Here is a 23,875-nt window from a genome sequence, read left to right on the forward strand (position 1 = left end):
TTTCCCCCTCCCCCTTCTCAAACATTGCAGCATTAGTCATATACATGAATATTCAGACTTCTACTGTACTCTGATTTCATTACATATTTTAAAGCACACAGTAGTGTTCTATCAAATAACACTTTGTCCTTGTTAACCAATGCTTATAAATGAGCAAAGTGCTGCCTTCTGTGGTGGGACCCTCTGTAAGTTTTGGTCTGTGTCTTTTGGGAGGGTGGTGGTTGACCTACCTGAGGGTTGGCTGGTGTTTAGTACAGACAGTATTCGTTCCAAAGTAGATAATATAAAATGCTAATTAGGGGGATGCAACCTGGGGCCTTGAATAGTTTTAGCCAAGTGTGGTGGTACATGTCTTTAATCCCAACCCTAAAGAGACCAGAGCAGGTGAATGCCACCCTGGTTTACGTAGTGAACTCGGGCTATAATAGATCCTGTCTCCAAAAGGTATACTAAAAGTTTTAAGTAAAACAAAAAGGGGAGGGTTAAGTTATTTTTCAATTTTAATGAAAAGAGTTTGTTAAATGGTTCAGCCGGTGACAGACTTGATGAGCCTGAGCACTCCTGGAACTCACATGGATGGAAAGAATGACTCCCACACTCTCCACCAATAATTTTTCTCTTTAAAGACAGGGTCTCCATAGCTCCTGCTGCCTGAAACTGCTGTATAGACCAGACAGGCCTCAAACTCAAGAGATCTGACTACCTCTGCCTCTCGGGTGCTGGGATTAAAGCCCCCCACCCACCCCCTAAATCTTTTAAAAATGAACCTTAAAGTTCAAGGACTGATGCTAGGCAGCGGTGGCACATGCCTTTAATCTAAGCACTTGGGAGACAGGCAGGCAGGCTTCTCTGTGTTGGAAGCCAGCCAGTTTGAGGTCTACAGAGTAAGTTTCAGGATAGCCAGGGCTACACAGAGAAACCTTGTCTGAAAAACCACCACCACCAACCCCCTTCTTTCCCCACCCCAAAACCCCCCAAAACTCAAGGGCTGAAGATGTAATTTAGTGATAGAGGGTTGGCCCAGTGACTTTACTAAGTTTAAATAGCCAGAAGGCAGCCTAGCCCAGTCTTTGAAAGACTTGAAGGTCCCTGCTTCCCCCATATCACTATGTTGCTTTCATATGTGCACAGAAACAATTTGAAACTTCAAAAGGATCTAGAGTTGTTGAAGAGGAGACATCTTTGATAAGACCCCTCTGCTTGCCAGTCCTCTGTCACTCTTGATTTCCTTTGCCTTTTTAACGAGTTTGGCTTCTCAGTGTCCTGCCTACATTCTCCGGCATGTCCTGAAATGAGGGCCTTAATGCTTTTCCTCTGAGAAAGGATCCTTTGTAGGCCAGGCCACACAGGGACAGTGGAAGCAACGGCACCAGATGAAGTGCAGCTGCATCACACTTGTTGAAGCTGCTCACTTGACTTTGTGTGTGTAACATGTTCACGGAGTGCACACACGTGTGCATATTGATATCAGGTACTTTCCTCAGTCACTCGCTGCCATAATTTTTGAGACAGTTTTACTGAACCCAGAGCCCATTGGTTAAACTAGAGCAACTAACTAGAATTAGCCTTGGAGTTCTTCCTCTCTCTGCCTCCCCAGGGCTGGGATTAAGGCATGGGCTGTCACTCCTGGGTTTTTTTTTTTAACGAGTTTTTTGAGTGATAAAACAGGCTTTTGTTCGTGTGGAACCGTTACTTTATTGACTGAGCCTTGCCCTTCTCTCTTTTACACAAATCTTTCCTGATCCTTCTGGAATGACTTTCTTCTGCACTATTCAAATTCTATGCTCTCTCTCTTGAGCCCATCCTTGACCCCTCTTGTGAGCCCATTTTGGGGGTCTAGGACTATGGCTCTTTACCACACAGTGACATTTATCATTTCTTCTCCACTCAATAATCTCATTGGATTGCTACTACATAGTAAGCATTGGGTGGATGGCTTGAGATGCCTTGGTCAATTGACACAGACACGAGTCTTGTTACAGGGCTAAGGTGGGATTACATGTGTATATGTGTATGTGTATGTAGATACAATAAGAAAATGAAAATGACACTCAGGTTTTCTCCTATTGGGACACAACTCACAGTTTATTTATGTAGAGGTTGGAATTTCAGGAAAATGACCAATGAGCCATTCAGATGGCTCAGCTGTTAAAGGTGCTTGCACCAAGCCTGCTGACCTGAGCTTGATTCTTGGAACCCACGTGATAGAAGCAGAGAACTGACACCCACAAGCTGTCCTCTGTCTATATGTAGACTGTGGCATGAGTATCCCTCAAATAAATAAATAGATAGATAAATACTTTTAAAGGTGACTGAAAAGAATCTTCTGTTTCTCTACCTGTCTACTGATAAACTATTTGCAAGACTTACATTTGGCATCTCTTCTAAACTGGAGGTGTGGTCGTAAGTCCTAGCCTTTTAGTTTGTCTTTGGTAGTCTCTAGAGACATTTCCATTCCTGAGATCTGCTCTGGGATGGTCCCCACCTTCCTGGCCTTTTCCTCCTGCACTTCCCCTCCCCACTCCCTTCTGTTCTTTAATTTGTCTTTTCTGCAACTGCCCTCTTCTTTCTTCACTTTCATGGCCACCCCCTGAATTCCACTAAGATGGTTACTATAGAAACACATCTCCTGGAAGTGACATCACTCATTTCCTAGGCAACTGTTTCTAGGGTAGTGAATATTAGATCACCATGGCAACTCTTCAGGAGTATACTTCACAGTGAAATGGGAAAACGGAATATTCATGTATTTCAGGGGGTTGGGATGAATCCAGGGGGAATACACACACACACACACACACACACACACACAAAGGTTTCAGAAGAAAGAGAGCCGTGGTTGCTTTGGAAAAAAAAAAAAAGGGAATGAATGTGAGACTGGAGAAGAGTAGAATCTCTGAGACCAACCCTGTCTCCTTCCTAATAACTGGGCTGATCATCTAGCATGTCACCAAGTTGGGGTATTTGAGAGTGAACAGGGATACCATTACTACTATGCACAAGTGACATGAATACTTGATCTTCCCAAGCAAATCAGGGTATATGATCCCCCATCCACAGCTATGCAGGTGCCTGGACTTATTTCCTCACCTATGGCTTAATCCAACAAGCACGGACTCAGCTATTTCTGTGTGTGGCGATTTGGGATACCACAGTAAGCAAAACCAGCCCAGGTATATGTTGTAATGGGATTCACAGTCGTGTGTGTGATGGGAGAAGGAAATCCCATAGTTATTCCAAAACATGCTGTGATACAGATTATGTGCAGGATCCAACAGGGAAGATACCCAACTTTAGGGGAAAGCCTATCAACAGGTATTGGAAGCAGCTAGGGGAGGAGGCTCTATAGCTAGGGATGAGGCAGAGGGTATGTGTGAGAGGGAAGGTTGGCAGAGGAATTAGCAGGGACAAAGAGAGTCCTCAGAAAGCAGGAGGGGGAATGCATCTGGGCATAGTGGCTCACATGACTTCCAGGACTCAGGAGGCTGGAGAGAAAGGCATGTCATGAGTGTTCATTCAACAGTAATTGGAATCTCTTTCTTGTGTTTGCAGTGAAACCTTCGCTTAACCAATGGCCCAGGGAAGGAGAGCAGTATGTGCCGATTTATGTCAGTGGCTGCAGTGGCTCCACAGCCCTGTGAGGTGAGCTGTTTACTGATCCACGTCACAGGAGGGAACCAAGCCTAGAGAGAGAGAAAGAGAGAAAGAGAGAGAAAGAGAGAGAGAGAGCGCAGAGCTTGCTGAGTCTTGCAGCACCAATCCTTATACATGGCTTTACTCATGAACTCACCGTTTTCTCTCTAGATGGTGTTTCTCCAGTGTCCTTAGTTCCTTGGTGGAAGAAAGGAAGGGAAGCCAAGCGCTAAGCCCAGGTTCTCTTAGGCTAGCCACCGTTGCTCTCCACAGTTATCACTGTGGGCTGAAGATCTGAGGGCCTGAGAAGTGATAAGATTCTCTCAGTTTCGCAGAGTGTCACCAAGGAAGTCTGCCTTGGAGAAGCAAGTTTCCCAGGAGGGGGACAGGTGTGGGAGACTAAGTGTGGCTTGGTGTCTTGCCTTTCTTGTCTGGGAATGGGACAATGGCATCTACCCCACAGCCTGTGGTGAAGCTGGCTGAGATGAGTTAGGGACTTGGCAGGGTCTCCCACTGTAGAGCATAACCGATAAGTCTAAATGGTTATTAGAATTAGGGCAGGAGAGCAAGGGGTGTGGACAGAGCACAGCAGGCTTGCGGGTGGAGGTGGGGGAGACGACTCACCAGCTGGCTCCCAGGAGAGAGAGAGAGTGTGATTTGGATCCATCCTTCTCATTCCTACAGTGGAGAAAGAGGCTACGCCTGGCCTCTTGTGGCAAAGGGAGTTTGTAGAGAAAGCCTGGAAGCAAGTAGGTTGCATCCATGAAGATAAGACCCGAGTGGGGTGGCGCAGAAAGCCTGGCTCCTTTGCCTACTTGTGGTCCTATGCCTAGCAATACTAATAAACTACGGTGGTTTCCTGTAGCCTCTAGTTATGGCCCCTTAAAAGCTAATACTACCCGAGACTTAGAAGGAGTGAATAACTGTGACCCCACCACACCCCACCACACCCTACTGCACCCTACCACACCCCACCACATACAAGGCTTCCGCAGTCAGGGTTCAACCAAAGAAAACAGTGCCCTCAGAAGACACCTGAGGAAGCGACTGTGGGTCTGAAATCATGAAGTGGAGGTTGGAACTCTCAGGGACCTGAAGATGTTATCCTTAGGCAGATTTTTTTCCTTCTAAATGGAAACCTTAGTTTTGATTTTAAGGCTTTTCCACTAATTTCATCAAGCCCATTCTGTATGTGGAGATTTCCTTCTTTATTTACAGTCAACTGATGAGGGACCATTATCTGATCCTACAAAATACTCTCTCAGAAGAACATGGGCTAAGCCAGGTCTCGGCAGCTTGTGGGATGTCTTTTTTTTGTTGTTGTTGTTGTTTTTTTTTTTTTTTTCGAGACAGGGTTTCTCTGTGTAGCCCTGCCTGTCCTGGCACTCACTTTGTAGACCAGGCTGGCCTTGAACTCAGAAATCCGCCTGCCTCTGCCTCCCGAGTGCTGGGATTAAAGGCGTGCACCACTACGCCCGGCTCTTGTGGGATGTCTTACTGATTCCTTACTGCATGCTCTGATAGAGTTCCACACACAATCCAGATAACACTCAACATGTTCTCTACAGTAGATATTCTTCTTGTCTCTAACTTCACAGAGTCAGCCTCAGGGAGGACATATTATCTGGCTGTGAACATTCACACACTACAACCCCTCCCATTTAGCTTCTCTGCCTCTGCATGTCCCTCTTTCTGATATGGGGACATTCCTGCAACTCTGGACCTCCTTGCCTTGGCTCCATCTGGCCTCCTGGGGTTAGGAAGTAGCTGCTCCAGCCTGGTAGGTACCACTTTCCTAGGCATTTGCTGCCACCTAGTGGGCTCGCTGGTGTTCACCACGCTCCACCGGAAGGCAGGAGCTGAGTTTGCAAGAGAGTTTGAGGGGCAATGATGAACGCCCCATGGAGTGTCCCCTGGCCCCAATTCAGATTTTTGTAGAGTCCTGGGGATGGGAGTGGGGTCCTAGAAGATTTCTTGGAATTTTGGAGATAGTGCATTTAAAAAAAAAAAGATTTATTTATTATTATATGTAAGTACACTGTAGCTGTCTTCAGACACACCAGAAGAGGGAGTCAGATCTCATTACGGATGGTTGTGAGACACCATGTGGCTGCTGGGATTTGAACTCTGGAACTTCAGAAGAGCAGTCGGGTGCTCTTACCCACTGAGCCATCTCACCAGCCCGAGATAGTGCACTTTTGATACGCTATACTTAAGGCGTGTCCAACCTTTTGACAGCGACACCACTTGTCATCCACAAAATTTCCTCCTGAGAACCTCCTAGACTGCTTTAAGCTGGGTGATGCTGGCGTGCAACCTCAATTCCAGTACTCAGGAGGCAAAAGCAGGCAGAGCTCTGAGTTCCAGGGCAGCCAAGGCTACACAGAGAAACCCTGTTTCGAAAACAAACAAACAAACAAACAGATGAACCTTATAGTTTAAGCTAGTGTACGATTTTTGTTGTTGTTGTTGGCCCACATTCTTAATTATTCTCCACAGCCGCATGTGGCTCCAGGGTTGGATACGCCAGTGGGAGTCGTGGGGGGGAGGGGGGTTACAGCCCGGCCCACTTTCAAGGAGGAGAAGAGAACATGAGGCAGTAGGAGGCTCCTTGAGCAACCAACCCCCTCTTCCTGTCCTGCCCACTAGGCACCGCACACTCACAGGGCATGTGCTACCTGGTGTAGCCATGAGGTGGCAGCTTCCAGCCACTTAGGGGCAGGAGGGAATCCTGGGAGAGATGCTTCATCAGCTGAGTTCTGTGCAGTTACAGGACTGGATGGCGGGAGGCACTCGCAGTTAGTGTGCCTGAAGGGGGCTGGAGACCAAAGCTGTCAGTCACTGCAATACCTGCAGCAGTCAAACTGACAGCCAATCAATCCTGCAGTCATTTTAGCCAACCAGGACAGCCAGTCTAGTTAGATTAGTCAGTCTTTGGCCTAGTCGGCAGGTCTGCCAATCTGGTCTGCCATTCTGTTAGCTTCTAGCTGGTCTTATCAGCATATCAGTCAGTCAGGACACCAATGGCCCCATATTTTCTCCATCAGACCCACAGGTGTTATTGTTTTTGTTAGGTGGTCAGCTGGTGTCCTATGCTCTATTGCTGCATAGAGACATCATGACCAAGGCAATTCTTAAAAAAAGAAAGCATTCAGTTGGGAGCTTGCTTACAGTTTCAGAGGTTTAGTTCATTGTTCATTATCATTCATTATCATCATGGCAGGGATCATGGTGGCCTGCTGCAGGCCATCTCTGGAGCAGTAGCTGAGAGCTACATCCTGACCTGATCAGTAACCAGAGAGAGAGAGAAAGAGAGAGACAGACAGACAGACAGAGAGACAGAAAGAGAGACAGAGACAGAGAGACACTGGACCTGGCTTGGGTTTTTGAATCCCCAAGTCCACCCCTGGTCATGAACTTCAGATCACACCTCCTAATCCTCTACTCCCGGGTGACAACAAAGCATTTAAATATGTGACCTTTTGAGGGCCATTCTTATTCAAACCACCACAGCTGTCCATCAAGCCCCCCCCCCCTCGTGATAGGCTAGTAGGCTAGTGAGATGGCCCAGCAGGTGAAGAAAGACGCCTGTTACCTAGCCTGGTGAGCTAAGTTTGACTCCCCAGAGCCACCTGGCAAAAGGAGAGGACTGACTCTCATAAGCTGTCCCCTGACTCCCACTGACTCCCACAAGTGTGCCTTGGCCACACACACACACACACACACACACACACACCTGCACATAAGACATACATACAAAATAAATAAAAATGTAAATTAAAAAGGCATTTCTTTTTTTTTTTTCTTCTTCTTTTTTTGCTTTTTCGAGACAGGGTTTCTCTGTGTAGCCCTGGCTGTCCTGGCACTCACTTTGTAGACCAGGCTGGCCTCAAACTCAGAAATCCGCCTGCCTCTGCCTCCCGAGTGCTGGGATTGAAGGCGTGTGCCACCACGCCCAGCTTAAAAAGGCATTTCTTAAATGTAGCTTCTTGCATGTGCTGACCTTGCAACTGAGGGAGAGGAGGGTCCAAAGGTGTTCACAGGAAGAAAATATGAAATGGAGACCTTGGCTTTTCCGGATCAGAATCTTCTAGGCCCTTAGGGAATGGTGGATGGTGAGGCCAATACGATCTCAAGGTGGCACTTGGGGGCAGCTGAGATGCCATGTCCCTGTCTGGGCTGGGTGGTGTTTCCAAGCTCAGCCTTTGACTCTGCAGGAGGGAATCTGATCTGATCTGATTTGGACTAGTGATGCCTCCTCCCTTTTCATCCTGTGTTGAGTACAGCATGGGTTCGGATCCTGGCCCTTCCAGGGACGCAGGAGAGCCTGAGTCTATGGTGAAGACAACATTAAAACAAATTATTTTTGAGATTTTTATTTTTTATTTTTATTTTTTAAAGATGTATTTATTTATTTTATGTCGTATATGAGTACACTGTAGCTGTACAGATGGTTTTGAGCCTTCATGTGGTTGTTGGGAATTGAATTTAGGACCTCTGCTTGCTCCAGTCAACTCCATTTGCTCCGGCCCAAAGGTTTACTTATTATTATACATACGTACACTTATCTGTAGCTGTCTTCAGACACACCAAAAGAGGGCATGGTTGTGAGCCACCATGTGGTTGCTGGGATTTGAACTCAGAACCTTCGGAAGAGCAGTCAGTGCTCTTACCCACTGAGCTTTCTCACCAGCCTGATTTTATTTTTATTTTATGTGTGTGGCTGTTTTGTCCTCATGTATGTGTGTGCACCATGTCCATGCAATGCAATACCCATGGAAGCCGGAAGAGGGTCCTCTGGAACTGGAGTTAGAGACAGTTGCTGCCGTGGGTGTACTAGTGACTGAATCTCAGCCCTCTGAGGGTGCAGCCAGTGCTCTGAATGGAGGAGCCATTCCTCCAGGCACTGATGACAGACCTCTTAGCTTTGTTCCTTGCACTGGTTCTGCCTCACTGCATTTCTCTGTGCAACCCCTTAACTGATTTGGACCCCAACATTACCACGAATGCTCTGTTGTGGTATTTACTGTGTGGTATTTACTTTCACAAACTTAGAATTGAGGAGGCCATAAGCCCACTGAAGTGGAGAGATGGCCTGCATTGAAACCATACACAGTTCCCTCCTAGGAGCCTAGGGTATGTGCCCTTGTGCACATCATAGCTTCTTTCTGGCTTTTGTGGTAGTGGGGGGGTGGGTGGGCATGTGCTCTGTTCCATATTCCCCAAGGACTGACTCTTAATGTGGAAGGAAAATTCCTAAGGGAAGCACCTAAGGATATTGTGGAATTTTGTCCAGCTACAGTTTAGAAACAGGGAACAGAATCTTGCTTTTTTTTTTTTAGTTGAACACTGATTCTTCTCTCATACAATACATTCCAACCAGAGTTCCCCCTCCTTCCATTCCTCCCAGCTCCACCCCCCCCCCCCCCCACACACACAGCTTCCCTCTCCCTGGGATCCACTCCCCCTCTGTCTCCCATCAACAAAGGCCTCCAAGAGACAACAGGCAAACAGGACAAGGCAAAGACAGTAAGACAAGGCAGACTGCAGTAAGACAAGACAAGGCAGACTACAGTAAGACAAGACAAGGCAGACTACAGTAAGACAGGGCAGACTACAGTAAGACAGGACAGACTACAGTAAGACAAGGCAGACTACAGTAAGACAAGACAAGGCAGACTACAGTAAGACAAGACAAGGCAGACTACAGTAAGACAAGGCAGACTACAGTAAGACAGGGCAGACTACAGTACGACAGGGCAGACTACAGTAAGACAGGACAGACTACAGCAAGACAAGGCAGACTACAGTAAGACAAGGCAAACTACAAACTACAGTTAGACAAGGCAGACTACAGTAAGAAGGCAGACTACAGTAAGACAAGGCAAACTACAAACTATAGTAAGACAAGGCAGACTACAGTTAGACAAGACAGACTACAGTAAGACAAGGCAGACTATAGTAAGACAAGGCAGAAGCCCTCACAATGAGTCTGGACAAGGCAGCCCAGTAGGAGGAAAAGAGTACTAAGAGCAGGCAAAAGAGTCAGAGACACTCCTGCTACCACAGTTAGGAGTCCCACAAAACCACCAAGCTAACAGCCACAAGGTATACCCAGAGGACCTGGTGCAGTGGCCCCACAGGGCCCATGCTTGCCACGTCAATCTCTCTGAGCCCATATGCTCCTTGCTTAGTTGAGAATCCTGCTTTTTGAGCCAGTGATCCGGGGGGCTGCTGTGCTTAGCTGTGTGTGAGCAGTCCAGAGGAGCTGGTGTGGGTACCAGGAGTGGGTAGATGAGATGTATCCTAGGGACCAGGACCTTCTGCTGGTTGGCTTTTGGTACCCGTGTTGGGAAGAGGGTTCTGATGAGCTCTTGGAAAGATGGAGGGAATGGGCAAGTTTCAGGTTTATGCTGGGACATTTCCTTTTTTTTTTTAATTTTTTTTATTAGGTATTTTCCTCGTTTACATTTTCAATGCTATCCCAAAGGTCCCCCATATCCACCCCCCCAATCCCCTACCCACCCACTCCCCCTTTTTGGCCCTGGCGTTCCCCTGTACTGGGGCATCTAAAGTTGGCAAGTCCAATGGGCCTCTCTTTGCAGTGATGGCCGACTAGGCCATCTTTTGATGCATATGCAGCTAGAGACAAGAGCTCCGGGGTACTGGTTAGTTCATATTGTTGTTCCACCTATAGGGTTGCAGTTCCCTTTAGCTCCTTGGGTAATATCTCTAGCTCCTGCATTGGGGGCCGTGCGATCCATCCAATAGCTGACTGTGATCATCCACTTCTGTGTTTGCTAGGCCCCGGACATTTCCTTTTTGTACACTAGCCTTGCTTCTTCTTAAAGCCAGGCCCCCAGCTTATGTGATGCACAGGCTATCTCTGTGGTCTAGTGAGGTACAGGATACAGCTCTTGGAAATCACAGGAGAGAGGACAGGGGCACATCACTTCCTTGGGCAGGGCTAGGAAATACTGGGAACAGTTGGATATTCATTCAACAAGTATATACTCAGCACGCCAGGCTCTGTGGTGCATAGTCGATGCCCCTGTATGGAGTGTAGAATCTAAAAGAAGTAATAAGGTTGCAGGAGAAGAGTGGGACCAGCCAGAGCCAAGTCTGTGGTCTGTGCTGTGAGGGCAGCAAAGTGAGCTGTTGCTGAGACAATAGAGAACAACTGTAGAGCAGCTGGGGTAGGCTGACCCAGAAGGTGACAACTCATTTGCATATTACTATGAGCCTTGGAGAGAAAGTTCTAGTTGCTAGAAGACTGCCGGTACATACATTTAATCCCAGCACTCTGGAGGCAGAAGCAGAAGATGAGGTCAGCCTGGTCTACAGAGCCAGTTTCAGGGCAGTTCAGGGGCCACACAGAGAAACCCTGTCTTGAAAAATCAAAAATCCAAAACCTCCAAACCAAACAACAAAAGAAAAAGAAAAACCAGTGGGCTGGAGAGATGACTCAGCGGTTAAGAGCACTGCCTGCTCTTCCAGAGGTCCTGAGTTCAATTCCCAGTAACCACATGGTGGCTCAAAACCACATGGTGGCTCACAACCATTTGTAATGGGATCCTACGCCCTCTTCTGGTGTGTCTAAAGATAGCGAATAGGTACTCACATAAAATAAATATTAAAAAAAAAAAAAAAAAGGAAAAAGAAAAACCAGAGAGCAACTGTACGAGGGAAACCCTATCTATCATGTGGTTTCCGTTCTAGTAAACCCAGACAATTACAGAGAGTGGTGAATCTCAAAAAAGTAAAAACAAGGTTGTGTGACCAGAACGTATGCCTACGGATGAGAGCTTCTTCCGGACGAGATACTGAAGACCCTAGCACACGCAGGTACTGATTCGACTTGCAGCACCACAAAGAAAATATGATTTAGAGAATTAAAAATGACGTCTGTGGCTTGTTTTAAAATTCTGTCATGTTCGCGTCAGGGCTGGTGGAGTGTAAAGGTCTGAGCACCAGGGGGCAGTAGCGGTCAGGAAAAAGAAGGCCCGTTAAAGAAAAAAAAACGATCTCTTCTGGGCTTTACTTTAGGCGACCTTGTCAGAGCGCTGCTGTGATACACTCCCTGGATTCCGCAGCCCTCGGCTGACACAGGTGAAATTGAGAAAGAGGTAGGAAGGGTTCCAAGGAGGGGTGACAGCGTCGACCTGCTGGGCTTTCTCATCCTCTAACCACCTCTGGCTAACATCCTCCTGCCAGGGGAACAGTTCCACCCCCTGGGCTGAGCCGGTGCCAAACAACAGGTGGTAGTCAAGGTAAACAGGGCAATAAAGTTCATCAAGGTTAATTTATGGGAAATAAATGTGACTGTACCCCATTTTCATCCATTAACATTCTAAACACCTTGTTCAAAATGCCCAGGAGTATTTCTGGCTGCCAGGAAAGTTATCATTAGGGAAAAAGAGCCGGGTGGTGACTGGGGGAGGGGGGGGGGATGGCTGAATTCGCTTTTTATTTTATTTAATTTATTTTTTTATTTTTTAAAAACAGGTCTCTCTACATATCCCTGGCTGTCCTGGAGTTCACTATGTAGACCAGGTTGGCCTCTAAGTCAGAGATACCCCTGCTTCAGTCCCCAGAGTGCTGGGTTTAAAATCATGTGCCACCATACAGGGTCAGGGTTGAAGTCACTTTATTATTAGGCCTCCACTGAGAACCCTGCTTGCTCCTTTTGGTGACTTATGGTGCTATCCTCAAAATACATCTTCTCAGCCGGGCAGTGGTGGTGCACACCTTTAATCCCAGCACTTGGGAGGCAGAGGCAGGTGGATTTCTGAGTTCGAGGCCAGCCTGGCCTACAGAGTGGGTTCCAGGACAGCCAGGGCTACACAGGGAAACCCTGTCTCAAAAAACAAAACAAAACAACAACAATAAAAAAGATATATCTTCTCAAAGAGCTACGAGGAGACCCAGGAGAACTCAGCTAAGTCTGCATGGTCTCTAAGACTGAGGTCTTAGAGAGGCTCCAGGAGCATCAAAGCAGAGAGGCTATATATGGTAAACACTCAACTCTTCACTGTCGATGATCGCATCCTTCAAAGTGGGAAACTTTATTATTTATTTGTTTAATTAACTAAATTATTATTATTATTTATTATTATTATTTTATTTTTATAGTACTGGAGATTAAGCCCAGGGTTTTGTACATTCCAGGTAAGCACTGTACCCCATCCCATGAAAGTTTCTAAAATTATTTCTCTTTTTAGAGTCTAATTGACCTATATTTTTCTTTGGTTGTGTCTTAGTTACGTTTCTATTGCTGTGATAAAAGTGGCTTGGCCAAGGTGACTTAGAGAGGAAAGGGCTTGCTTGGCCTGTGGTTTGCTTGATCTGTTTGCTTGGTCTGTGGTTTGCTTGGCCTGTGGTTTGCTTGGCCTGTGGTTTGCTTGGCCTGTGGTTTGCTTGGTCTGTGGTTTGCTTGGTCTGTGGTTTGCTTGGTCTGTGGTTTGCTTGGTCTGTGGTTTGCTTGGCCTGTGGTTTGCTTGGCCTGTGGTTTGCTTGGCCTGTGGTTTGCTTGGTCTGTGGTTTGCTTGGTCTGTGGTTTGCTTGGTCTGTGGTTTGCTTGGCCTGTGGTTTGCTTGGCCTGTGGTTTGCTTGGCCTGTGGTTTGCTTGGTCTGTGGTTCCAGAGAGGTAAGAAGCAGGGAGACAGGCAGCAAGTGGCAGGCGTGGCCACAGGAGCAGGGCTCCTGACTACAAGTTGGAAAGAGCGTAAATTTGAAATGGTACAAGTTTTAAACTCTCCAAGTCCACCTTCAGTGACATACTTCCTCCAGTATAAGGCCACGATCCCCAGACTCCCAAACAGCAGCATGAATTGGGAGCCAAGTATTCAAATGCTATGGAGAACATTTCACATTCCAGCCATCATATTTGCTTGGGTATTGGATGCTCTATCTAAGAAACCATTTGCTTATGGAGGCTTACATCTATGCTTGCTTATAAAAGCTATACTTTTAGTTCTTTCTGAGACAGGGTCTCATTGTGTACTGTGGCTGGCTTGGAACTCTCTGTGTAGAACAGACTGGTCTCAAATGTATATCTTCCTTTTTTTTTTTTTCCCTAGTCCTGGGATTAAAAATGTGCACTACCACACTTGGGCTATTTTAAATTCTTACATTTAAATCTTTGATCTACTTTTAGTTATTTTTATTTTTATTTTAATTAAAAAACTTTTTTTTTTTTTGGTTTTTCGAGACAAGGTTTCTCTGTATAGCCCTGGCTGTCCTGGAACTCACTCTGTAGACCAGGCTGGCCTCGAACTCAGAAATCCGCCTGCCTCTGCCTCCCCAGTGCTGGGACTAAAGGCGTGCGCCACCACGCCCGGCTTAAAAAACTTTTTGAGACAGAGTTTCTCTATGTAATTCTGGCTGTTCTGGAACTCACTCTATAGACCAGGATGGCCTTGAACTCATAAAGATCCACTCTGCCTCCCAAGAGCTGGGATTAAAGGTGTGCACTACCATTAAAGTAGTGTACCAGTCTACTTTTAGTTAATTTTTGCAGAGGATATGAGGTAGGGGTGGGTATAGTTTCTGCTTTTGTGTGTCCCAATATTGTTTGTTGAGTTGTCTTGGAATCCTTGTTTAAAATCCATTATCCATAAAGAAATGTAGCAATATAACTCCTAGTGATATTCTCCTATACTTCCAGGTCAGCCAACATCAGAGAAGCTTCCTCCTGCAGTAGGTGGGAGTGAACTCAGAGACCCACAGCTGGACAATGGCAGAGACTGAGAGATGAACGGCTCAACCTAGATGGCATGTCTCCATCAACCCCCTATCTTTAGGACCCCAGGAACCTTTTAGAAGAGGAGGAAGAAAGATTGCAAGAACAGTGGGAATGGAGGACAAAGAACACAGTGTCTCTACACAACAGGGCTGATGCACACGTGGGCTCCCAGCAACCATGGCAGCACGCACAGGGCCTGCACAGGCCTAAGCCATGTGGAGTCCCATTGCTGAGAGGAGGTCACCAGCCCTCATCCCTAACCCAGAAGCTATCTCCAACTGCAACTGCTCACAAAGGAAAAAGCTCATTTTTCCAACCAAGTGTCACTGGGTCTACAGACCACACTTAAGTGTAAGGTCTATGCCCAGCATTAGATGGCCAAGTCACAATGGACCCAGTGGTTGACTCTCTCTCTCTCTCTGCATGTGTGCGTGTGCGTGTGTGTGCACTTGTGTTTGTGCATGCATACCATGTATGTGCTTTTCAATCTTTTTTTTGTTGTTCTATGCTGTTTTTACTTCTTAATTGTTATTTGCCTATTCATTTTCTAAAGCTAGAGAGAAAGAAGATGTGGCGTTAGATGGATGGAAAGGTGGAGAGGATCTGGGAGGAGAGGAGGGAAGGGAAGCCATCACATCCTAAGGATATATTCTATGGAAACATATACTCTTAATAAAAAATCTATTAGCTATGGATATATTCTTATTATTTTAGCTCTCTGTATTTTAAGTTCCAGTTTTTTTCTCTGTGAAGTGATGATTATTATCCAGACAGATGTCCATCAACTGGAGGGTGTGCAATGTCTGAGTCAAGAGTATTTTAGGGGCTGTGATAGCTCATTTGTTTTTTTATATATGGAAAAAATAACTTTTAGGTCAAAGAAAATGTCTTACAATTTTTCTTACAATTATAGTACTGTTTGTGCCAATGTTTATTATAAGAGAATTAAAAAAAAGTAATCCCTTGAGAATTTTGTACAATGTTTGCCGGTCCTCCCTCCTCTTCCAGCTCACCCCAGTGGTATGGAATCTTTAGTTTTTGGGGGGAAACTGTAGGGGGAGGGGCTTGTGGGATTCAGTGTAGTTATCATGAGAGGCGCCAAGCACTGTGCTGGCCCATAGAAGGCCAGCAGTGTCAGGGGACAGCAGTCAGAGGCGGTTTCTGCCACACCAGCGCCTTGGCCAGCAGGTGAATAATTGACTTCACAAACTCAGAGGAATCATTCAGTGAGGTCACGGGGAGGGCAGCGATGAGGAGCTACTGCTCAGCCCCATTTCCTGCTCTGACACCTCGGAAGTCTGATGGGTGTGTGTGGGGGGGAGCCCTGCTTCTCTTCAGTGGCTGCGACTTTCTTCGTTAGGAAAAGAGCTCAGGTTCATGACGCAGGCAACGGCTGGCTGTACAGAACAATTCACAGGGCCCTAGTACTCATGGCCTTACTTTATCCTTTCTTTCTTTTTAAAAGTTGAATAAGATTCACAGAACATAAAGTTAACCATTTTAAAGCACAGAATTCTGTGGAATTTCCAAATTTCCAGTATTTGTGATGTTGCCTGACCATCACATCTATCTTGTTCCAAAACATTTATTTGTTCAGTCCCCTGAACCTCCACCTCCATAAGCAGCCACGCCCACTGCTTCGTCACCCTGCTTACTGTAAGCAGCTGAGGGGTGATGGCTGCTTTGTCTAATGGCTTTGCCTTTTCTGGGCGTTTTTATTTATTTATTTATTTATTTTTATTTTTATTTTTTGTTTTTTCGAGACAGGGTTTCTCTGTATAGCCCTGGCTGTCCTGGAGCTCACTTTGTAGACCACGCTGGCCTCGAACTCAGAAATCGCCTGCCTCTGCCTCCCGAGTGCTGGGATTAAAGGCGTGGGCCACTACTCCCGGTTTTTCTGGGCGTTTTATATAAGGAGATTGCACTGTCCCAGACTGTGTATGTTTGACCCCCTTTACACAGTAGCTTTCAAGGTCCATTCATGACTCAGTTCCTCATTCAACTCTCAGCTGCTTTGTCTATTTCTCTGCTGCTGGATAAAGTTGTTTGCTGGCATCTTTGCACAGTGTTGTAGCGGTGAATCGGTTAAACTGCTTTGGCTCCTGGTGGGTTGCTCCCGCAGAGCTCTGGATTCACGAAAGAAAGACACACACACACACACACACACACACACACACACGCCAGCTAATTTTGATATGCATTGACTAGCTCAGTGGTTGGGCACTTCTAAACCTCCCTGCAGCTAGCATATTTCCCTGTATTCCTGGCTTAATACCTTCTAAATCTATATTTTAACTTTGCTGTCCTGCTACCTGGGCAGCCCCCCTCCCATAGGGCCACTTTCCCCTCCACCTACATTGCTGGATGAATTTCTCCTGCAGCTCTTAAATCTGATCCCTCGCCCTCCAAGTCATGGTAATTCTCTCCTCTTCCTCTTCTCCTCGGTCCCGCCTCTTACCTGCCCAGCCATTGGCTCTATGGCAAGTCTTTATTACCAATCGAAGCCAGCTGGGGGCGGGGACCTTCTGGTCTGGAAGCACGGCTTTTGGGAATCAAATTAAGACAAAGCATTAGAACCAATTCCTAACACAGTGCTGCAAAATTTATAGGATTAAATACATTTTATTTTATTGTAGGAGTATAGGGTGAAACATTTTTATTTATTCACATTTACTTTATGTGTATGTATGAATATCTGCATGTGTGTGTACCATGTGTTTGCAGTGCCCAAGGAGGCCAGAAGAGGGCACCAGATCCCCTGGAGTTACAGGTAGTTGTGGGGCGCCATGTGGGCCCTAGGAACTGAACTGTGGCTCCTCTGCTAGAGAAGCGAGTGCTCTTAACTGCTGAGGCGTGGCTCCAGCCCTCTTGTGACTTATCCTCACAGCTTGCTTCTGGGATTTTATGGCGTGCTCTTAGGATACCCCGATCATCTGCGTTGGTGAGCTCAGGCTTTCTTCACTTTGTGTCTGATCGACTCTTAGCACCACTGCCTTAGTTGGTTCCTCTCCAAGACCAGAAGCCACTTGGGGAGGAAAGAGTTTATTTTTACTTTATAACTCTCAGGTCACACTCCATTGCCCAGGGAAGTCAGGGCAGGAACTCAAACAGGGTAGTAACCTGGAGGCCAGAGCTGATGCAGAGGACACGGAGAAACAACACGTGTACTGGCTTGCTCAGCTTACTTCCTTATATGATAGCTCCTTGGACCACCAGTCCAAAGGTGGCATCCCCCACGGTGATGTGGGCCCTCCCACATCCCTCATGGACCAAGAGAATGCTCTATAGCTTTGCCCAGACGTCGATCTGGTGGGGGCATCTTCCCAATTGAGGTTCTTGCTTACAAAAAAATGACTTTAGCTCATGTCAGGTTGACATAAAATCAGCCGACACAATCACTGTGGTCATTAGTTTCAGTCAACTTGGAGAAGCACTTTTTAAAAATTCTCTTTCTCTCTAACACCCTCACCCGCCTTGTTGAGACAGAGTCTGGCTTGTAGCTCCAGCTCTCCTCAAATACAACTGTCTTCAGATCCCAAAGTTCTGGAGTCTGAGATGTGTGTCACTACATCCAGCTATCTTAGATTTTTTCTCAAGGCTGTGAGGACGACTGATGTCACCTTGCTGCCTCTGACTCTTTGGAGCCGTCTTGGGCTTCAGTATATATGCTTTACAAGTTGAAGCCTAGAGTTGCTTAGCTCTAGTGACCTGCCGTTTCCTTTCTGCTCATCATAGTCTTGCCTGAGATAAAGGATAGTCTTCAACCATGAGTGGCCCCTAAGATGGCTTATGAGCAAGAGAAGCTCTGAGCCTTTCTTATTCATTAGACGGGGCCTCACTATGTAGCCCTGGCTTGCCTGGGACTCACTACATAGGCCAAGCTGCACCTTTTGACCTAAGCTCATAGCTTCTATATGACAACCTTGCTCTGAGGGAGTTCTCCAAGGATTTTGGGGAACAGCTAGATTTGGAGTGAGATATGCATTCTGAGAGCCTGATAGGCCGCATGTGTCCCCCTTTACTTGACTTCATTCCAAATGGAGAGGGTGGTGGGACACTGTACTGGACACACTGCTCCCAAGGGGCACCAGGCAGGCGTGCTCCCCCTAAGGATCAGGCTCCACGGGGGACAGATTCTGTTCAGCTTGCCTATCTAAAGCTTCCCCCTTGCAGCCCTGTCTACACTGGCAATCCTGAACTCTCCAGCCTCCTACTCAGTTCCAGTTTTTTTTTTTTAAAAAAGATTTAATTATTTATTATATATATATATATATATATATATATATATATATATATATATATATATATATATATATATGATGAATACACTGTAGCTGTCTTCAGACACACCAGAAGTAGGCATCAGATCCCATTACAGATGAGCCACCATGTGGTTGTTGGGAATTGAACTCAGGACCTCTGGAAGAGCAGTCAATGCTCTTAATCGCTGAGCCATCTCTCCAGCCCAGTTCCAGTTATTTTAGATCCCTTGGCCTCCAAGGTTTCCTAGACTCACCCTCTTGGTCTTGGGTTGATGAGGTTGGTGGACGCTCTAGCATGTATGTCTTTTCAGTCTTGCATAGCTGGAGAGACGGGCAGGAGACATGCTGCCTGGTTTGTGCTAGGCCACGGGTGTTAGGGTGGCAGATAACCCCCCCTTTTTAGTTGTCATCAGGAATTGTGGAGAAATCTCCAGAGGACCCTGAAACTGCAAAGGAGAGGGTGGTTGTGCCAATTTGTGTGTCAGGAGAATGACTATGGTAACAGCCTCCATGCTCTTCATGAGGTACCAACTGTTGCTCTGCCTTGTGCTCAGGAGGTCTCTGTTCTCCAGCCTCTTACTCTCTCACTCAGCCACTCACAGCACATGTACAAGATGCTGACTGAAGGGAGCTCTGCTAGTCCCCAAGACTGAAAAGCCCTGCCAGCACCGGTAGATAGACAAAGGAAAACATGCTGTGTGATGGACTGTGCGCCTCAGTCAAGGCATAAGGGAGGATAATGGGACCTCAGCTGAAGGACAAACCACTCTTTCCAGAGAAAGATGGAACTTAGCTACAGTGACAAGGAGATATTTGAGCAGATCCTCTGTACAACGGCTAATGGCTCACTCAATAGTTTACAGAGCCCCGAGTGATGGCTTGGCAGTTTAGAGCACTGGCTGCTCTTCCAGAGGTCTTAGGGTCAATTGCTAGCACCCACATGGTGACTCACCACTATCTGACACTCCAGTCCCAGGGGATCTGACATCTTCTGGCTTCTGTGAGCCCCGTACGCACAGTTGCACAGTGCATGGTGCACAGACTTACAGTCGGGCAAAAACTCCCATCTACATAAAAATAACTAAATCTAAAAAAAGAGTGGTTCTGGGGAGGCTCAGAGCTTTTTGCTCTTCCTCCTGTTTCTTCCTCCCCAGCCTCACTGACTGTACCTGAAAGTTGAGGGACGGTATTTTCCAGGAGAGGGGTCCAGGCCTCAGACTCGTTCTGGTCTTCTATGTAATTCGCCTGCTCTGTGTCCTACCTCCCCATCTGTGACTGGTTGATGTGATAAATTACCCTTTCTCTGTATTATTGGGAATGAATACATCAATTACTAACAATAAATCACTTAGAATTTGTAATGATCCAGTGTCTTGCCAGAGCTGACCCTGAACTCACCATGTAGAACTGGGGATCCTCCTGCCCCAGTCTCCTGAACTCAGACATTATAGATGTGTACCACTGTGCCTGGCTTCTGCAGTTATTTAGACTTATAGTATTCATGTCATAGGAAAGACTTCAGTACAGGATTTACAAAGATAGGCTTACATAGAACAAGTGTTTTTTTTTTTAATTTTTAAAAGATTTATTATATGTAAGTACACTGTAGCTGTCTTCAGACACTCCAGAAGAGGGCATCAGATCTCATTACAGATGGTTGTGTGCCACCATGTGGTTGCTGGGATTTGAACTCAGGACCTTTGGAAGAGCAGGCAGTGCTCTTAACCGCTGAGCCATTTCTCCAGCCCAGAACAAATTTTAAGAAATGTGAAAAAGTAAAAGGAATTTCTAATATCAGATCACAGTGGAACAAAAGTAGAAATCAATAGCAAGAGAAACTCCAGTAACTATCATGCCAGGATTAATACCTGGAATATACGTCAACCATAAAATAGGCTCCCCAAATAGTCAAACCAACAAATGGGTGAATGAATTAACAGACATCTCTTAAAAGAATGAATAGAAATGGCCGACAAACGTGAAAAATTTCAGGACATCCTGAGCAGTCAGAGATATTCAAATCAAAACCACACTGGGGTCTCATCTCACCTCAGTCAGAATAGCCAGCAACAAAAAACCAAATGACCACAGATACTGGCAAGGATGCAGCGAGATGGGACCTTCATCTACTTCTGGTGGGAATGTAAGCTCAAGCAACCACCATGGAGTCTGTATGGAGGTTCCCTCCAAACTAAAACTAGAACGAACACATGACCCAGCTGTATCTTTCTTACCCAAAGGAATCTAAGAGAACATGCTACAGACATTCCTGCACAGCCATGTTCATGGTGGGCCTGTTCACAACAGCCAAGATGCAGAACCGGATTTAAACCCCACCCTCTCTCTCTGTCTTTCTCTGTCTTTGTCTCTCTCTCTCTCTCTACACACACACACACACACACACACGCACCATGAAAGTCAAAGGGGAACTAAGTAAGAGAGAAACGCTCTAGGAAGAGCAGGGAGTGGGTCACAGGGAGAATAAAGCGAATATGAGCAAAGTACAGTGATGTACATATGAAAATGTCACGACAAAACACAGTGCTTTGTACACTAACGAAATTTAATAACGAAGAAGTAGACAGACAGAAAACCAGAGTAATCATGGATTATGGTTTATTCATTGACTGGGAGGTCCTCCTCAAGGCCCAGACCTTCTCACTTTTTCTTCTTCTATAAAATAGAAATAGCACTGCATATTGTTCTTGTGGAAATGAAATATGAGTGCAGACGAGAGGCATAGCCAGCACTAACTAACAGCTGATACACACACTCTGTGTAGGCTGGTTTTATGACATTTGAACACATTCTGACAAGTTGGAGTCACCTGAGAGGAGGTAACCTTAATTAAGAAACTATCTCCATAAGATTGGGCTGTAGGAAAGACTATAGGGCATTTTCTTAATTAATAACTGAAGGGGGATGTCCCGTCCACTGTGGGTGATACCACTCGTGGGCTGGTGGTCCTGGGTTCTAAAAGAAAGCAGGCTGAGCAAGCCAGTCAGCAGCACGCTCCATGACCTCTGCGTCAGCTCCTGCCTCCAGGTCCCTGCCCTGTTTGAGCTCCTGTCCTTTCATTGTTCAATGATAGGCTACAATGTAGAAGAATAAGCCAAATACACCCTTTCCTCTCTCAGTTTCTCTGGTTATGGTGTTTCATCATAGCAATAACAACCCTAAGATACAGTGTACATAATATACAATATATATAATTAGACACATAGTATATAATACAAATAAAGAGACATAATAGATACATGTGGACATATATGTATGTGGGGCCAAGCGGGCGGTCACTCCAGTTCCGGGTCACGCCTTCTCCCACCGGTCAGGGACCTCTCCTCTCCATGGTAGCAGTGGGCACGGTGGCCTCGGTCAACCTGAACCCAGTGAGGGAGACAGATCATGGTCGTTCTGCTTAGATTTCAAGAATTTTGAATACCGCTTTAGGTATGGAAACACTGTCTATTTGTGGAGGGCTTTGTGAACAAGGAATCAACCCAGAAGCCTTATCATCTGTTATTAAGGAGTTTCGAAAGGGTACTGACGCACCAAAGGCCGCTGAAAACACAAGCTGACTCCCAGAGAGTTCCCAATGAGCTATGTCAAGCTTGGCAAGAAAATTTGAAGAGTCCATCATAGTCAAGATATAAAACGACAGTGTTGCATGCTGCGTAGAAAATGTTTTCTTTTAAAAAGAATTATAAAACCATGGCTGAGCGCATCAGTGGTAAGTGGTAAGCGGCTTGAGAGAGAACCAGGTTGCACGTGTGTTTACATTACATCTTGTTGTACTGGCCTCAACTCCATAGTGTTGTCGCACTTATTTATGTATTCCTAATTTGTAGCTCTGCTAGCTGTGTGTTTCTAAAGACTTAATCTAGCAGACATGCACAGCTGCCGGGCCTGGTTGACGTTAGTGGATCGTATCAGAGGTGATGCGTAGTACTTATGACTTGTTGACGTTGCCATTATAAACCTTAATTTTGAGTTGTTTAAGCATAAAAACTGTGGCTGTGTGTTCCATTGAGCTGCAAGTTGATGGGATTTGAGCTGCTGTTTGTGAAGTTTTCTTTTCTGTGTTTCACATCTTGTTTTTAAAAATAGGATCAAAAACATCTCAAATCATCTCCTTAACAGAATATTTAGTATTTTACATGGTTTTTTTCAGTTAAAGGTGTAAAGAAGATCATTTTTATATTTCCTAGAACTCAGAAATTTTAGAAATTTGGACTTTTAAAAAGGATTGTCAGGGCTTAGCATTATTTGTAGTTTGAGCCATTTAAATCTAATAAGAGGCTGGGCATGGTGGTGCACGCCTTTAATCCCAGCACTTGGGAGGCAGAGGCAGGCAGATTTCTGAGTTCGAGGCCAGCCTGGTCTACAAAGTGAGTTCCAGGACAGCCAGGGCTACACAGTTTCTAGAAACCCTGTCTCAAGAAAAAAAATCTAATAAGAGGAACTGAGAATGCTTTTCTCTGTAAATTTTATACCCATATAAAGGTCCACAAAATAACGTATGAAGTAAAAACAGCAAACATGCAAAATTCATTTTTAATTTTATTGCATAAAAACAATAAGCTTACTAGTGAATCTTGAGTGACTATTAAATCACTACATAGGTGGTGTATTTCAACAGATTAATTCATATTTTCTGAAGAAGTAGGATTTCCAGTTGTTCAACAAAAAAATAATGAAATATGTACCAGTGATTTTAAGTATTATTTGCAGAAAATTTTTCTGTCATTATTTTTACCATTAAAGTTTTAACTCATCAAAATGATGGTCAAAGATGAATTAAAAAAAGTTAGGATGGAGTTGGTTCTGTCTCTGTTACAGAATCTCAGTCTCACAAGCATAATATGCATTTAATCTTCATTTTTTGATTCTTACATTTCAAGTTTGATTCCATGCCAACCCTTTTTTTTTTCAGACAAGCAAAGGTGGTAGTTAAGTAGCTATTTCCTCTGTGTTCTTAAGCTCACCTCAGCTGCTGATCAGTAGTCCCTGCTATCAGAAGGCAGAGGCAGAAGACCTGTGAATCGCAGGTCAGCTTAGGCTACATAGGCCACATAGTGAGACCTGATCTCAACAGACAAAATCTTGGCTTGTGGCTATTTTGACTTCTTAAATGTATGACATCTTTACTAAGTAAATTGAAAGGTCTATTACAGGCATCTTTTCCAAGTTGGGAGACAGTAAGAACTTGTAAAAACATTTGATTAGTGATAGGCAT

General features: G+C 45.5%; 2 long non-coding RNA genes across 3 annotated transcripts; both read left to right on the plus strand.

The window, feature by feature from the left end:
• Window positions 1–3,191: 3,191 nt before the first annotated feature.
• Gm29892 lies at window positions 3,192–12,039 on the plus strand. Of its 2 annotated transcripts, XR_868337.1 has the most exons (4): window positions 3,192–3,315; window positions 3,553–3,642; window positions 11,353–11,478; window positions 11,680–12,039. It is a non-coding gene; the product is annotated as a predicted gene, 29892 (long non-coding RNA). The 2 variants fall into 2 exon arrangements; XR_376859.2 differs by lacking the exons at window positions 3,192–3,315; window positions 3,553–3,642 and adding an exon at window positions 5,048–5,413.
• Window positions 12,040–12,456: 417 nt separating this feature from the next.
• On the plus strand, window positions 12,457–15,344 carry Gm40278. Its single transcript, XR_868338.2, has 3 exons — window positions 12,457–12,645; window positions 12,766–12,801; window positions 14,300–15,344. It is a non-coding gene; the product is annotated as a predicted gene, 40278 (long non-coding RNA).
• Window positions 15,345–23,875: the final 8,531 nt, after the last annotated feature.

This window comes from Mus musculus, chromosome 5 (genome assembly GCF_000001635.26).
Source record: "Mus musculus strain C57BL/6J chromosome 5, GRCm38.p6 C57BL/6J".
NCBI classification, from domain to species: Eukaryota; Metazoa; Chordata; class Mammalia; order Rodentia; family Muridae; genus Mus; species Mus musculus.